Source organism: Natator depressus, chromosome 4 (assembly GCF_965152275.1).
Source record: "Natator depressus isolate rNatDep1 chromosome 4, rNatDep2.hap1, whole genome shotgun sequence".
Lineage (NCBI taxonomy): Eukaryota > Metazoa > Chordata > Testudines > Cheloniidae > Natator > Natator depressus.
In genome coordinates this window covers 105,891,812-105,910,567 of record NC_134237.1, presented here as the reverse complement: position 1 = coordinate 105,910,567, position 18,756 = coordinate 105,891,812, and positions in this window count along the sequence as shown.

The window sequence follows — 18,756 nt, the reverse complement described above, 5'->3', positions numbered from 1 at the left end:
CATCACCTTGTACATATTGAATAAATTAAAACATCTCTATTACGTACTGTCATCCTGACCTTATCTTTTAGGAGGGTCAATGTGTTCCTGTTACTTTTGGGGAATGTTTCTGTACTATACTTAATATCAGAATGTGTTTGCATAAGTACACTGTAACTAGCATTTCTTAGGAATGTGTATTTCTGCAATATCAGCCCTGTTCTTGCCAGATTCTGTGAGCAGGTCCTGTCTCATACCAGGCCTCTGATAAAAGGGCTTATGTTTCAGGCGCTCTTCCTACTACAGGGAGAAAAAGTTATATGTGCATTTGAGTAATTTCGGCCTCTGGATTAATTAGCTGATGTCTGTAAAGTGCTATATGGGGGCTTATGTATGAGAAAACAATATCGCTATCTCTCCCCTCCCACAGTTGAAAAATAAACTGTATTTGGTAGAGGCTTTATTCTGGAATTTAAAACCATGATCCTATTTTGTGCGAGTGCACTCTGCCCCAGCAGCAGTCTCCGGACGTATTCTAGCTAAATGCATTCTGGCCAACTGCATCAGAATGCCTCTGCAGCACAGGGGGAGCCCATGCCAGAGCAGGAACTTTTAAAAGGATTAAATGTTTGCTTTCCCCTTGTGCCAGGCCTACTACATTGGCTGGGGTGGGGGAAGAGGTGAGGGCAGAACTCCAGCCCCTTTAGACTGTTTAGCACAGCTACCTGCACTACATACCACCTATCTTTGTGTAGATCTGCACTTGCAGTTGATCTTTAACCTCCTAACATAGTCTGAAGACATTAACCAAAGAAAAAATGAAAGCAACGAAATCAACAAACAGCCAAGATATAAAAAATGTGTGTTATCCTACAAGATGCTTTAAATACAAAATGGAATCTAAGGACTTGTCTATGTTAGAAAAGTTCACAGGTTTAACTAAGTTGCTGTACTTAAACTTGTTCAAACATCTGCTTTGACTTTGTTATCATTAGAGTGCCTAACTACCTACCAGTTATATAAAGATTAAATAGGATAACAAACAGGTTCCTACTTAGTGCTCGGTAGGTGTTCATGAATTACAAAGTAAAAAACACAGCTCAAACCACCAGTCAACTCTTTAACCATACAATAAATACTGTATTGCAGGAGTCACCAGTTGGCTGTTACATATAGCTTTACAGGTTCTTTAATTTACCATTTAAGCATTGCTCAGTCTTTGAACAATGCTGCATTGTTGTTAGTTTTATGAGGTATTTTCTTCTGTAGAAAGCATTGCCAGAAGCAAGGGAGTTTGCTTTTATATCTCTAATTAGAGTCAATTTGTGGCACAGAGTTGCTCCTGGGTACTGGACATTGGTATTTTGTTCAAGATTCCTGAAAAAGAGTATTTCCAGTGTGCTGTTTAGCCACCGCTGTTCAAGGACCGGTTATACAGTGTAAAATAAAGAAGTTGCACAGACTGCACATCATTGATTTCTCCTCCAACAAGAAAGTCAACTTCAGAGCCCTCACATGTGCTACTGCTTGGCAAAGGGGCAACAACATGTAAAACCCTTAAGGAAACTCAGATAAATAGATTAAGGAGAAAATAACTGATCAAGTTATAAGCGCCTCTAGGTCTGATCCTGACATTGCTGTCAGTTAGGAGCACTTCCACTGCAAAACTGGAGCTATGCTGTTGTAAAACCTGTGGGAGACAAAAAGCTCAGGATCCCAGTCCTCACTCACAAAACCATGGTCAGATCTAAAGCTCATTGAAGTTAATGGATAGACTCCAATGGGCTTTGGACCAGGCTCTAAGGGGACTGACCTTCCAGCCAAAGGGGATTTAGTGTTTTCAATTCATGCATCTTTTTTCAGATTTCTATCTCCCTCACTAGGAATCTTGACTACCTGTTAACACCCATAAATCACAGAGATGAGATAACGAAAACCATTTTATCAAAAAGTCTTTTACATAGTAAGTTAACTTACTTTCACCCACTGACAAGTTCACATGAGTCATAGTTGGTGCATTATTGTTATATCTTTCACTTAAATAAAAGACAGAGAAGGGAAGTAACCCTAATTATCATTACAAGGACTACAGTCTGAATTAAAATCCCTACACAAAATATCCAGTAGAATTTGAAGATTGTGTAAAAGACCACCAAGACTGGGCTGTGATGACTGACAAATTACTATTCCCCCCTGAGTTTAAGTCTTTTAAGAAGAGGGCTGAGTAGGAAATCTTAAATCTTGAGAAAATAGACCATTTACTTATTGAGTAAAAGCCCCATTATGAAACGTACTATAGTGAAAATATGCTCAGTGGTAAATCTACTGCTTTCTCCGAGGGAGTGCTGACATTTTCTGTACTGGATGAAAGAAGCGAAGCTCAGCAGGGCTCTTCCAAATGCTCATATATATATGTACCCCCAGTGTTACAGCTACAGAAGATCTAAGTATACAGACCTCATCAGTGGAAACATGGCTCAACTCCCTTTCTTATCTAGTAGTCATTTACACTTCATGACAACTCCACAGGTCCCCAAAACAACTGTATCTGCAACACTGACAGCTGAAAAAATACAGAGCCTAATGCTCCTCATCTACTCAGGAGTAATTCCATGGATTTCAGCTGAGTTACTCCTGATTTACCCCAGTGTAGCTGGAACGATAATTAGACCCAAAGTATCTGCTAGCTGCAGGAGCATGTCACACTGAACTAGAAAGTCAATGAAAACATGGAGTCTATCAGTTTGAATTCCAGACCCAATGAACTCAAAGAGTATTTGGGTTTAAGTCAAAAGACTGTAGCCACCAGAGTTATCATACATCCTAGCATCATTTTGCCTTTCCTAGAGATGCTATATTCTGTGTAGCTTCATTTCCTTACATTTTCCCTCCACTTTCCAAAATAAAGAAAAATTTATTTTTGTGAAGATAATTTGGAGTGAACGATTATATTAGACCAAGTGCACACCATTATTATGGCAAGGGCAACACCAATAAGTACTCAAGGATTTTGAATAGGGACAACAGTACCTGGCTGGATTTGCAGCTAAAGCCATGGGCATGGGAATCTCATTCCCAAAAGATATTGCTAGGATGCTGGCTGCAGCCAACTGGAGCAAAGGGAAAGCCCAATGACCAAGGGACAAGGCAACTTGGTGCGGGGCAGGAGGTGACAAGGTAACCATAGCAAAGAAGTAGTTCCAAAAGTGGCTCTACCGACATTGATAGCATGGGTTGGAAGGGAACACCTTATCATGCAAGGAAGTAGGGTTGAAGGAAGATCCTCGTGGAGGAGCACTTGTTGGAGGAGAAAGAGGTGTATGTAATATTGACTTTAATAATTGTTAGCACAATTCACTGGTGAAGCTGTAGATTGGAAAATGTTGTTTGCTTATTCCCAAGTAAGCCTATGAAAAGAGAAGAGAAAGGTATTGCTGCTATGATCTGTTAACAGTGACAAGTTATAATGTATGTGTCATGCCCCTGCGTATCTCAAGACTGTAGGTTCTACTTCAGGGCAGACTGTTCAATAATAGGGAATTTAACCCAGTGCCAGCTAGGGCTCTAATTCCTTAGACACACCAGTTAATCACATGGCTTATTAACTTCCTAGGCTTTTGCCAGCCTCAGTATACAGTTTAAACAATACCCTTGGGATCCTCAGTACATCTTGACACCAAGTAAGTGAACCTCTGTGATATTGGGCCCTTTTACTTTAATGTCACAGAAAATCCAAGTTCCTCTGTTCCAAAGAGACCAGACACATACCCCTGGTCAAATCCTCCTTAGATCTCCCTCCTGTATCCAATTGGGCAACACTCAGTCCAATCCTGTAATAAACTTACGTAGGCTTTATATATTGAATGAAAATGAAGGAGGAGATATTTTCACAATGCTAAGAATACTAAAGACTCAGATAGGCAAAGTCTATTATCTTTTCAAATTTCTGTTCAACGTAACAAGGTCTTATAGTTCAGCTTCTGAGGCTTACCCCAGCTGTGGCATTGTGACACTTGGTACTTCAGAATAGCACCCTGTAACCCCCACAATCACCACTTGTAAATGGTTATGATATTTTCTACAAAGAATGCCTTTTAAGGTATCCTCTGAAAAATCATGATTTGCTGAAACTCATTGTTCTGTCAAAATATGTATAGCATCATTGTATATCGAGTTATGAGATTTTGCTATATGGTTGTTATTGAAATACAGTATGTTGAGAGTCTGGGGGATGCTCACAGATACTTCTCCAGTGGCAACAAAGTGGGTGACCCACACCCAGACTGGTGTTAAGTGACTATCACCAGCCATTGACCACTAGGGGAATTATACATATGAGATTTACAATTCAATAAAAGACAGTTGCTCAAGCTCTGCACTTTGGGGGATTGCTCAACTCTGTAACTCAGCAAGGTATCAGGATATGTGATGCTTGACTCCATGGTGTCAGCCAATATTTGTCCAGGCACATGAACTGAGAGTCTAAAATAAGGGACAATGACACCATGAGTTCACCTCTCTCTTCCCCCACCTACTCTGAAGGCAACAAAAACGTTTGGAAGAAAAGACTTTGAACTGGGGAGATTGGTCCCAGGCTGAGCAGGGAATTCAGCTTGTGTATTAAGAACTGTGAACTGTTTACAATGCCTAGTGGGCTGAAAAAAACTGCTTGATTCAAATCTTGCTTAGTCTGATAACGTTTAGGATTTAAACCGTGATTTTACCTTTTATTTCTCATGTAACCAACTCTGACCTCTATGCCTAACACTTATAATCATTTAAAATCTATCTTTCTGTAGTTAATAAACTTATTTTAATGTTTTATCTTTACCAGTAAATTTGTCTAAAGTGTTTAGGGAATCTGCTCAGATTATAAAAGGTTGGGGCATGTCCACTATCCTTTTCTGAAGTAGCAAACTAATTAATGAGCTTGCACTGATCAAGAAGGTCTGGAGCAGTGTAAGATTGTACATTTCTGGTATGCAAGACTGGTGCTGGGCAGATTTGCTGGTATCTCCCTGTGTATAGTTCATGAGAGGCTGTGAGAGCCTGTATGTAACTTTGGGTGTGCCTTCGTGTGCTAATGGCTATGTGACAGCGAAGCCTGAAGGGACTGCTGGTCACTAGCAGAGCAATGTGAGAGGTACTCTGATCCAGAGAGGTAAAGGAGACACAGTGATCCCACAGTCCAGGTTGTACCCTGTGGGTTGTCACAGGTATCTCGAGGTCGTTCACCTGGAAGACAAAGTCCTTCCCTTTAAAGATCCAATCTGGTAAAAAGAACCTTGTTTTCTTCTGCTAGGCAGCTTTTATCCATAATCCTGCCATGTGACCATTCTGACTCTAGGGTTCACAGGGGACTGGGGGGAGGTCCATGAGCCAATTCTTTGGTGAAGTAATCCTGTGCGATTCCTCCCTGGGTGGGTGTTTCCCCTTCTACACTGTCCTCTAAACTGGTTCTACCTGCTGTGTTGAGAATCAAGGCATTTCCTTTGGACATGAGGCTTTTTAATGCTTATTAACTGACCACTCTCTCCTGCAAAGGGGTGTAGCCATTTCTGTGGGCAAAACTCAGCAATGATTAATGGCTCATTATTATGAGGTCTGTGCCAGCCATATGGAAGTTATGTAACACACAGGTACAGATATTACTCTTAACACGAGAAATGGAGAGATTAGCACATGAGTATTACAGTCATTCATTCACCAGCATTTAGGAAAATCCAAACACTATTGCATTTTACTGCAATTTTAACAACTTAATAATGTTCCACCAGCATTAAGCCTGACAGACTCTTAGTTGATACGTAGACCTAGACTCAGTTTGCCTAAGTCCACAAAGTCACAAGTTTGTAAAGATGGGATTCTCTCTTTGCACTCTGTTAATAATGCATCTTGGATTGATTTTGAATAAGACACACAGCACTGGGGAAATATGTAGACTTGAATGTAACAGACAAAGACCCAGTTTGAGATCTGATCCTGACTTCAATTAGAGCAAGAGAAAGCACAGAGAGGAAGAATGCTACTCTTATGTCTATTAATTTTGTTAATGTGTTTGCAAAGGACTTACTTGCTTAAACATTACAATTTAGAAAACAAAAAGAAATATCTATAATACAAAGACTTATGCTTCCTTCCCAAAGCTGACTCAATTGGTCAAAATATAAATTGCATTTGGTATTTGCCCACCATAGGTAATCATTTAACCTATGAGACTGTCCTACATGTATCAATCCATCTCTTCAGGAAAAGCCTAGGAATACAGATGACTAGCACTCCTGAGAGATTTTTAGATTAAGGTTTTATAAATGATAGATGATAAATGATATAATGCTCCTGAGGGTCATTTAGACATAGCTTCAGTTTCTTTGTATTTGAAGCTCGATGTGCTTACTTAGTATCATTAATAATAATAAACTTTTATTACAGACCAACCAAGAACAAGGCATCGTTGTGGTAGTCACCGTACAAGCACAGAGTAATAGATGGCTCCTGCCCTGAAGAGCTTACCGATAAATATCGTACTTGTTCATTTGACTGTATGTTACCTTGTTATTTTTTGTAAGAAGTTTGAGGAAAATGAAATTCCTGCTAGAGAATCCTACTTATGGAAACCCAGCAAGAATGTGAGAAGATTGTTGGGAAATATTGTTAGGGTTGTATTAAGGCCTACAGTTAAAGTGTTCCATCTTTGCTTCACTTGGATTGATTCCTCTTTGCTTGACAAATTGCACTCGGAATGCTCCGACTGATTTGCAGTTCAAACAAGTGTTAATTTTAGTGTAAGAAGCCTCTGTGAAGAGGCTTTAATTAATGTCTGTTAGAAACCACAGTCCTCAACCAACATAGTGCTGAGCACCTGCAGCTCCCATTGGCTTTAGCAGAAGATACTTTGGGGGGTGCACTTCTTAGGGTCAGGCCCTATTTCCACAGACTTTATTAGTGCGTAATTGGATTGTTTGAAGGAGCTCACAACTGCCAGTGCTTTATCTCATACCTTTGTGAGCTTTCTTTCATCTAAAAACCGGCTAAATAAAGGGCACAAGCAACAGTGAACAATTCTGTTGGGACTTGTTTGTTCATGGTCTGCCAGTGGAAGTAATCAATATTCTACTTATGTTACACTCCATTTATGATCACAACTTTGCCTGAAATGCAGAGCGCACATTTTGTGTCTCTCTCTACAGTATGCATGTATATTGTTTACAAGGCTTGGAAGAAAGGTTGGCCTTTGGAGGTTTCTTCATGTTTGTTGTCTTTTGAATGTTATTTTTTGTTATTTCCGTATGCCTTAGAAAATGTCAGGGCTACATGGTGATATTTTAAAGGTTCTTCTCTGTTTCAGGTATATGTTTCAAAAGTGAAATCTCAGAGAAAATCTTTGGGTGTGGTTGGAACCAGAATCATTTAAATGCTCTGATTTTGTGGCATTAGATTTTCTAAGAAAACTCTTCGAACTGAGCATAAATTGTTAGTAGCTGCCTATTTTATTTCTCCAGAAGCATTTCTTAGGGAATGTCCTCTCTTGTGTGTTCATGCAAGTTGTATGTCTTCTGTGGCTTAAACCCATGAGCGCCAGGTATCGAAGGCATGGGAAGGCTCCGCCCCCAGACCCCTTCCTGCTTCCCAGCACTGTGCTGTGGGGGATTCTTCCCCCCATGGCCAGGTCCCAGGCTCAGACTGGGGCTAATAGGGGCCAGCCTGCGCTCCGGGGCTGGGGGAGAGGGGTCACGCCGCCTGCCTGGCGCACAGGGGGTTGGGGACAGGATGGCCTGGGGGGAGGGGCTGGCAGCCACGTGGTGGGGCCTCTGGGCTTCGATGGGAGGGAAGGGGCCTCAGGCAAAAGGGGCGGGCTGGGCCGGGGCTAGCCTCCCCAAGCATAGGGCTCACCCGCGGCCCATGCTTAAACCTTCGCAGTGAAACTGAAAGTGGAGCTCCGTGCAGCTCTATATTTAAAGGGAAATCAACACCAGTGCACTAGAAAACAGATTACTCTCCAACGGAGAGTATATATGTATGTTGTTCTGGACTCCCTAACCTGTTCAACTTGGAAGAGGAAGATCTACTATGAGCTTCAGCCAGATAGAAAATGAATGAGTTGGGTTCTGATGAAGTGGTAGTATTGGAAATGTTCACTGTCAAAATGTTATTTCCAATTGGCTACACCTTGAGAAAGGAACGATTCCTCTGAAGAACTTATATGATCTAACAATACCTCTATTCCTCACAGATGAGTTGTTTGGCTAACTTTACAGGAGCTGTATGAGCATTGCTGAGACAAAAGAGTTAAACACAGGGCTGCATAACGGAGAAGGGGTCATTCAAATAATATTGCAGGCATTCTTTAGGTTCTCATTGAAAGGGCCTAATGGCAGTGGTGGAAGCAGACATCTTCTGTTTGTGCATATCCAGAGAACAGGTAACTGTAGGGTTAATGGCAGTGTCGTATTACCCACGTTGATCATCAATGCATCTCCATCCTGAGCCAGAGGGAATTCACAAGGTTATGCATTTTCCATTGTCCATTTTGTCCTGGGCCTACACTGACATAGCCAAAGGGACTAGTTATAGTGTAAAGCATGAGATTGGGAGCCAAAAACTCCTGTATTTTACTCCCATCTCTGCTACACCCTGCCTTTGGCTTTGTACTTATAATCCTATTGCAAACCTTATTTAGTTCTGCCTCACATCACTCTATGAAGTAGATAAATATAATTACCCTAATTTTAGAAATGCAGAAACTGGAAAACTGAGAAGTTAAATCATTTGCCTGAGGTCATATAGCAAATAAATACCAGCACCAGTATAGCATGCGAGTGTCCTGATGCCCAGACTCATGCCTAACCTACTAAACCACAGTGTTCCCTCAGGCTCATCACACACTTTCTAAGCCAGAATCTCAGCTGGTGTAAATTGACTTCAATGGAGTGATGCCAGTTTATACCAGCTGAGGATCTTGTCATTTGTGGCTCAGTTTCCTGTCATAATATATACCTAGCACTACACAGAAGTGCTAAGGGGAATAATGTTCCAAAACCAGTTCCCTGCAGTCCACCAGCAAGCGTTCCATGGACTAACAGTGACCCATTGACCATAGTTTGAGGCCTGTGTTGCACTAGACAAACATGCAGCTTGTCCAGGAGGGGACACACACCCCATACAAATGGACACAGACTCCTTCCACCTAAGGTTAGATGTTCACAAGTCCACATTTTCAAGAAAAAAAATTCCTTCTCCGTTTTTTGCATACTTCAACACAAAAAATGTCCATTTTCCTGAAATGATGTAAAACCAAAAACTTATGGGGCTTCAAGATCACATGAAATGAAATGGCAGAATGTTTCAGGCATTTTTTTGAAAACCATTTTGGGGGTCAGTTTTTCCCATTTCTGATATCAAACATTGGGAGTTCAGAGGACTTTCTGAAAGGCCAAACTAAATAAGACACTCATTGATACTAGCAACTTATCTGAATTTGAACCAGTGGCCTGACGGTCACCCTGAGATACTGAGTTTCTTCACACCTGCACCAAACAGAAAATATAATGGTATAACTTTCGTGGCTCAAATCTGCCGTTCACTCAGTTAGCCTAATCACTGGCCAGCATGGGGAAAAGGAAGAAGAACAATCCCCGCAGTCTATGCTGATCCACCTAGTGGATCAGGAAACAGGCCAGAGACCTTCCCCTCTGGTGGAACTCACAGTCCAGGTCAACTCCTCCAGTATCAAGTAGAAAGTTGTGGGGGATGGAGGGATGGGAGGAACACGGGCCCGCCCTCTACTCCGAGTTCCAGCCCAGGTCCCTGTCGATTGCAACTGTCTACAGTGGCTCCTGTAACAGCTGCGTGACAGCTACAACTCCCTGGGCTACTTCCTCATGGTCTCCTCCCAACACCTTCTGTATTCTCACCACAGGACCTTCCTCCTGATGTCTGATAATACTTGTACTTCTCAGTCTTCCAGTAGTATGCCTTCTCACTCTCAGCTTCTTGCGCCTCTTGCTCCCAGCTCCTCACATGCACACCACAAACTGAAGTGAGCTCCTTTTTAAACCCAGGTGCCCTGATTAGCCTGCCTGTCTTAATTGATTTTGGCAGCTTCTTGATTGGCTGCAGGTGTTCTAATCAGACTCTCTGCCTTAATTGTTTCCAGAAAGTTCCTGATTGTTCTGGAACCTTCCCTGTTACCCTACCCAGGGAAAAGGGACCTACTTAACCTGGGGCTAACATATCTGCCTTCTAGCACTCTCCTGTAGCCATCTGGCCTGACCCTGTCACAGTACGTATATGGCCCGTGATCCAGACAAATCAACAGAAGTTAGGAACCTAAGTACCTTTGTGGATCTGGGCCCTTGACACTAAAGAATCTGATACACAACTACATACTTTAAGTCCAAACCGCTCTTCATATAGATGAAGGCAAAACCAGAAAAAGCAAATGTAAAGACGCCAGAATGTTGTCTACACTAGGGTTTTTGACAGAAAATTCCCACTCTTGATAACTGAATCAGTGGTATCGATTCTGGGAGCCCTTGTATAATGGCTCTCCCACTCCATGCCATTTTCAGCAATGTGTCATTGAAACCCACCCAGAACAAGTCTATTCAACACAGCGCTGATAAAAGCTGCAGTCTTAGGAGCCTTGCTATCTTAGGGCTCCCAGGATTGCTAAACACTGGTGCAGCTGGCTCATGAGAGAGCAGAGCACGTCTTTCTTCTGTTAGTCCACATCTGAACTGAACACAAAATGACAGCTGCCTCCAGCAGACTCTTAGAAATGTAAAGCTGCAGTTTGCAGAAAACCAAAATCATAAGTTCCATAGACTACAGTTATAAAGCTCTGCCTAGAATAGTTACAAAACTAAAATGTAGTACATGACAGCAACCTACTAAATTTAAAAAAAAGGAGAGAGGGAGGATAAGAAAATTTCTCTTAAAAAAATAAGCTGTACTTCCCAATGTGTTTATTCCAGGAACACATTTATTGTGAATACGCAACTGTTCTCGCTCTTGCTCAGAGAACTGTATAGATCAGTGCTATGCTGTCATTTTGACTAAGAGACGGCCGCTGCTGCAGCAGAGTGACGGCTGAAAAGCTGCATGACGACTGATTCCAGGAGCGGTTTTAGCTCTATTTCAGCTAATGAGAAACCTGCGCTCTCATAATAATACAGTTCATTCCACTTTTGTTGAAGTGCTCTCTTCTAATTGGTCATTTAATGGTTTGTTTGTTTGTTTTTATTAAATCAGGAAATATGGGCCAGCGTTCCAGCAAGCTGATATCCAGGCAATAATTGTCACGTATAAACAAAGAGTTGCTTATGCTCAACACAAATGCTGGAGAGGAGAAAAATTAATGATCTTATCAGGTAAAAACAGGTGCTGTGGTCACATCAAGGTCACTAGCTATGAAAAGAACTCTCTAAAAACTTAACAGTGGAATGTTTCTAGAAATATATTGGAGTGTTGTACAGATAATGTGCTCAGCTTCCTGGGGAAAGGAATGCAATTTGTTTTACAAAAACTAACTGATGTTAATGGAAGAGCATGGTGGACGGGGAGAAGGATGTTTGACTTTTATGTCCTTTGGACTAAAATGTAAACAGTGGGTCTAATTCCCCACTCCTTTGCCCGGTGTGCAACCTGTACACTAGTGCAGAGTCAGTGCAGCATACATATTAAATGGTTTCAGATCAGAACAGTTGACTATTGCAATGGTGTAAATGACTATACAAGGTGCAGGGCAGATATGAATCAGCCCTAATGTGCAGGGTTAAGTCTATGCCACTTTGTTCTTGCATAACCGTGCAGTTATGGTGACTAAATAAAAATGGCATCTTTTAACTCAGCAGAACTGTTCCCTGAGTGCATTCTGAGTCACATCTACTTGCTTCCATGAGAAAAATACATTTTAATTATCTTTTATTCCTGGTAGCACTGCAGAACGATCACATCTACAGGAAAGAGCTGAACTTTTTTCTGGCTCACACATCAACAGAATGTAAACTAAGTTCCAACTGCCCAATTCTGCCCTCAGTTACACCTGTATAATTCTACTGAAAGCATTAATGTCAAACAGGTCAGAATTTTTGCTTCCTAAATCTTTATTACTGATGATGAAGCTTGAGCAATAAAGAACAGTTTGTCCTGTTGACGGAAAACAACAATTCTTTGCTTGTAAACTTAAATAAAGTCTGACCTAGAAGTCACTGACCTACAGTCATCATGACAGCTCATGGTCATGTTGACAGTCACTTTTCAGAGTAGATCTTCACCTTAAGGAATGGATGAAAATCACAGACAGCTTTATCCAAGTCCAGCTGAAGTAAGTGGAAAGACTCACATTGACTTCAGGAGGACTAGAATTAGACCTAAGATTCCAAGCTACATAATAGGCTCAGAATCCCAAACCACTGTCTCAGAGATGAGAGGCATTGGTGGTGGTAATCAAGGTATAAAAATTAATATTGTAGACTGGTGCTGTCTTTTCCTGAAAAAATAAGGTGCTGCATTGATATAGCTCATAGATTTGACATTCCGATGAATTTTTCTAAAATAAAACAAAAAAAAGCGAATATTGCAGTTTTCACTGTGTAGAATACAAGCTGGAGTTATAATAGTATCAATTATATCATTATTAAAAACCATTTCCGTATTAAAATCCATTTACTGATTATAAATCCTAAAAACTGCTGGCACCATATGCACATGGACCTGCTGCCTTTATGTGCATCAGTCAATTTCATGCCTATTAAGTTCTGCATCCATGGGGATGGTAATATACTGGTAAGCATTTTTTTTCCTGTACCGTAGCACTGCAAAGTTGGCTCAAAAACACACAAAGAACAATAAAAAAAAAAAGTCAAAGAAAAATACAACATTATTGGAAATAAAGTTGTAGCATTTCCTAAAATTGACAGGTGGACACTCATTCTGGTAAAATAAACAAATATGTATTTAGATAGTATTTACTGGCTCTAAAAAAGATAAATATTTATCATGATGTGGTATGGCGTTATTATAGCTATTCAGTCAAATCCTGCCAGAAGATTCTCTGCTTCTACAATGCCACAGAAAGCATGTCAATTCCAGTGCAATTTATATTTTATAAACATACACTCTCTCTCTCTCTAGATATATACATATAAAAACATACCTTTTATCATCTCGCTTGTCTGTTGCTCACTAGTCCATTTCCCTGGTACTTTCTAACATTGCAATGACAAGTGCGATGCAAAACCATAAACTAGATAAAGCATTGTAACGTCATTGCTGGAGCATCTAGAAGAGGGAGATGGACTGTGAGAGATTGTCGGAGAGTTTTGTATTTAAACAAGGGTTATTACACTATATTGTAAGAAAGCTTATAAAAATACTTCTATTTAAATCTGATAGGTTGGAAAATCCTTGTCTATCTACATTCCTCTTTTTGAGCATATCAAGGGCCAAACTGAGAGCCCTTTGCTCACACTGGTGAGCCCTCTTACTCCCACTGACTCCATTCACTCCAGAAGGCCTACTCATGGGACTATTATTAACAATAATTGTGTTTATTGTTGGTAGTGTTTATTATGGTAGTACCTAAAAGGCAACAACGACTGAGGTCCCATTGTGCCCCCAGAGTAATTCTCACCAAGTATTCACAATCTAGTACTAAACATCACCATCTGTTTGTTAGCCCATTATCAAACCAAAATGCTCAGATACTGAGCTCTCTCACTCTGCTGTCAGACGACTTTTCCCCTGCATCAAATGGAAGCCACCAGCTCTGAAGTGACAAATTCAACTTGGGGTGTTATAGTGATGTAACGCATGTGACTTCAGTCCAGTTATTCTGATTTACAGCAGTATGGGCAGAAAATGAGACCCTAAGCATTTTTGACAGTTTATACACAGCAAGAACAACCTCACAGGTCAACTTGTAGAAGAGTGGACTGAAAAAAAGGGTACAGTCTACATTTAAACAGCTGACAGCAATGGAAGGTGCCATTCGCTTTTTAGCCACAGATTGGGTACAATCGGGTAACTACAGTGGAAGCTTTTTCACACTAAACTGGCTATCACCTCATAACCTATCAGGAGACCTTCCTAAATCTGCTGCTAGGTGGTACCATTCCTTTATTCTCATATTTCTGCTAAAACATTTTTTTCCACAATCCTTTAATTCACAAAAACTGAGGGACAGTACTTGGAGAACAAAGTCAGCAGCAAGAGAGCAAACTTTCCCGACAGTGCTCCAACAATTTGACTTATTCAAACCATCATTAAGTGTGGGAGGGTGAGTGAGTGTTTTGGCTCTTGGCTCCTTTGCTTTCCAATCAGTGTCAACTGTGGTGCACACATCTGTCCACTGAGAGCCACTATATTCGCTTCACATATAGTAGGTCAAAAAACAGCTAGATTATAACTTTTCCACTACTGACACAGGTGGGATTTGAATCCAAAATCTAAGTCAAATATTATGTCTCATCATTAGGCCTTGTAAAGGGGAATGCTCACCACCAGTGCCACTAGGGGTCAGGCAGGGGTGCAGCAGGTTGTCTCCCACCCTGACATCCCCCCTTTTTAGTTATAGTTCAGTCTTATGGGGGGTCTGTCTCTTCTTTTGTGGCTCAGCCCCCACCACCCAGGTTACACCTACCAGTCCACCCCTTTTGGGGTATACGAAAAGAAAGTCTGATCACAGAGAAGTCTTTCAGTGCCTGCAAGGGCTTCAGGGCTTTTACCTTAGTTCAGAGACTTTGGGATCTGGGCCCTTGAACAGTCAGGACCTTTTCCAACTGGATTTTCCCAAGGCAAAGGCTCCTGTTGTTGTCACGCCTTTTGGAGTAGGTATGGGAGTCCAGCTGTAGTTCACTGGGCAGTGACAGAGGTGCTCTGTGACAGATGGCTAGAGATAGTGTTTTTTAAACCAATATTTTTAAATAGAATGATTACAATGCACCCTAGTATGCTCACATTATTTACAAAGGTAGTTTTATAAATAAATGAAAAGCAACAGTTTCTGAATACACACAGCACAATTATTCAAATATTGGTTTCTCACCATAGGTCCTCTGTTTAATACCAGAAGAGGGTCACTTTGTAACCAATTCAAGTTTGCAATGGACATGATTTAAAAAAAATGATTGTCAGCTTCTTAAATTGTCTTACTTGGGATTTCAAAACCCCTCAAGCCAGTGTTATTAAAATGTTGAATTAAAAATAAGAGGTAATTTGGACACCCCCAAAACAAAAAAATGAAAACGGCAACTGAGTCTTTAAAGCTTCATGAGCAAAAGGCTGTAACCCATCTATAATCCACATGTGGGTTCATGTAATATTTCTTCAATTAGATTTATTATCTGTACATCAGCGCAGGACTGAGAACTGCTGATACACTGCAGATGAGGACATTTATTAGTCTCTGGGCTCCAGCCTTTCTTAAAAAAATGATGATCACACAATATAGATTACTTGGCTTATATGTATATTAAGCTGCAATGCCAGCATTTACATTTGCAACATTACATTTTTGCTTTCTTAGGCTCAAGAGAGTTTGCTGCATCTGGTAGGCTTTATTTGCTCTGTTTCCTATACAGTCATTGCAAAGCATGAACAGATAATAAGATTACTGCACAAATGGTTCCCAATTTTGTTTATCTCACAGATAATAAGAAACAGTTACTTACCTTACAGTAACACTGGTTCTTTGATATGTGTTGTCCATATATATATTCCATTGTTGGTCCACATGTCCCCTATGCACTTGAGTTCGGATTTTTTTTGCCAGCTGTGTTTGTTGGGGTAGGTGGCCATGCCTGCACTTGGTGTTCTCGTGCCTTTGACCGAGGGCATAAAAGCTGGGGCTAACCCAACTGCTCCTTTGTTCCTTCGCCAATACAGAATACAGGTGTTGTCAGACTCCTGGTAGCAAAAAAGGAGGATAGGTCATGGAATATATAAGGACAATACATCTTTTAGAACCACAGTTAGTAAAGTAAGTAACTGTTGCTTCTTTGAGTGCTTGGCTATTTATATTCCATGGTTGGTGAGACACAAGTACTGACTAAACAACAGGAGGTGGGAAATATTGAACAATGATTGTAAGACAGCTCTGCCAAAAAGGGGAATCAGATCTTGATGCTTATACTATGAAATAATGCTGCAAAAACATAAGCACAAAACCCCAGAAAGCTGCCCACATATCTCTAATACGGACCATTTCTCAAAGAAGATACAGAAGCTACTCAAGGTCTTGTGGAGTGGGCCGTCACTCTCACCACTGGGTCTAAGCGGGCAATTTCATAGCACAACCTAAAGCCTGCAGAAATCCAGTTAGAATGTCTCCATGTTGATATGACCTTTCATCCTGTCCCCATCAACTACAAATAATCTGGGAATGCCCTAAATGGCTTAGTCTTATTCAGGTAGAAAGAAAATGTACTAAGAATCTCTGGGGTGTAATTTTAGCCCCACCTCCTTTGCTGGAATGTGGCTTTGGAAAGAAAACAGGGAGAAGTGTTACATGTTCAAGATGGAAATCAGACTATTTTAGGCAGGAACTTTCTGTGAGGTCTCAAGACTACTCTATCTTTATGAAAAACCACGTACACAGATCCCGCCATGCAAGTTTATATTGCCCCTACCTTTCTGGAAGGTGTTATTGCTATTATAAAGGATATTTTGATGGATAATTGAATGAAGGAATACCCAGCTGGTGGCTCAAAAGATGGACCTATTAAACCCGTCAATACAATATTGAGATTCCAAGGAGGGGGAGGCTCTCTAACTGTGGGATATACCTGCACAAGGCCTTTCAGGAACCTAGCTACTGCACAGCATGGAAAGAGTAGAATACTCCTGAATGGGAGGGTTGAAAGCAGAGATGGCTGCTAGGTAGACCCTCAGGGAGTTCATTAGGTAGTCCAGAGTTCTAAGGATAGAAGGTAATCCAGTATACCTGGTATCTAAGTTTCAAACAAAGACAACTGGTGGTGTTGTGCCCAGATAATGAAACTCTTCTACTTGGCAGAGTAAGAAAGCCTTGTAGACTGAGAATGCTCAATGTTCTGTACTTCATCAGAACAGATCCCCTCTACTGATGTTAACCAGCTAGCATCCATGCTAGTAGATGCAGGGAAAGTGAATCTGAATGGAGGATCTGTCCATCTCTTTGAGATATCATATCTGGCTAAAGAGGCAATTGTATTGGAGTTTGGTTGGAGAGATTCATCAGATCCAAGAACCAAAACTGCCTGGGTTAGGCTGGAGCTACCATGATCATCCTGGCCGAATCCTGAGTTTCTTGAGAAACTTGGGATCAATGGAATCGAAGGGTAAGCATATGTTAGACCTGGGGAACGGCGGATAAGGAATGCGTCAGGACAGTAATCCCTGATTCTGCCCTCCTCTAGAGCAGAACTTATGGAACTTCTTGTTCTCTTTGGTGCCAAAGATGTCTATGGCTGGATGACCCGATCTGAGGAGTACATCTTGAACAAATAAAGGTATCCTTTACTGACCACTCATGGTTGTTCGCAAACTGTTTGCTGAGGTGATCCACCAGCACATTTTGCAGGACTGGCAGTAGTAGAGCTATTGAAGTAATTTTGTGACTGATACAGTAGTTCCACAGATGCACATCTCTTGACACAGAGGGGTGGTTCTTGCTCCCACTTGTTTATTTATATAAAACAAGGCTGTAGTAATGTCCATTATGATCTGACTTACCAGGCTTTTCAGAACTGAAAGGAAAACTGTGCCCAGTTGATGAATACCCCTTAGCTCCAAGACATGTATGTGACCCCAGGTTTCTTGAAAACTCCATAGATCATGTGTTTGAAGATTGTCAAGGGGCTTCTTCAGGATGGAGGCATCTGTCACCAGAGTCTTTGATGGAAATAGTGGAGAGACAGGTACTCTCTTGCAAACTTTTAGAGGGGCCTTCCACCAATTTAATGATGATGAGAGTTCTGGGGGGGACCTGCATATCCAGGTGATGTTTGGGCTAATATACAGACTTTAACCATCCTTATATTCACTGAAGGTGAAACCTGATATACTGAATTATGTATGTATAGGAGGCCATGTGCTCTAGAAGTCTCAGACAAATTCTCACAGATGTCGGAGTATGACTTTGCAGGTGGTTGACCAGATCTAATATAATCTTTTTGGGGGCAGATAGACAATTGATATGATGGGAGTGCAGAACTGCCTCTAAAAATGCTATCCTTTGAGTAGGCACTAACACTGATTTATCTGTTTTCTTTTAATCCTAGGAAGGTGAAAAGTGGCAGATTCTATTCTAGGAACTTTCCACAAATGAGCTAATCATCCAAGTATGGGTAAACCTTTATTCTTGTCAGGTAAGCTGCCACTACTGCTAGGCATTTTGTGAATACCCTTAATGCTTTTCATAGATGAATTGGCAGGACCCTGTATTGGTAGGGGGAATTGCCCACATGGATATTAGATATTTTCAATGAGCAAGATGAATTGCTGTACAAAAATAAGCATCCTGGAGGTAGACAGCTGCATACCAGTCCAGTGGACCAAAGATTGGAATTATCGAGGCCAGAATCACCACCCTGAACTTGAGCTTGCAAATGAAAGCATTCAGTTGTCTCAGGTCCACCATATGGCCCCAGTCCTGCCCTTCTACTATGTTCTTGAGGCACTTCTTCCAATGCTCCAAGCTTTAGAAGTGACTGCACCTCTTGATTCATAGAATGTTGCATTCCAAGAGCAAAAGGGAACATTGTGATCATCTAGTTTGATCTCCTGTATAACAGA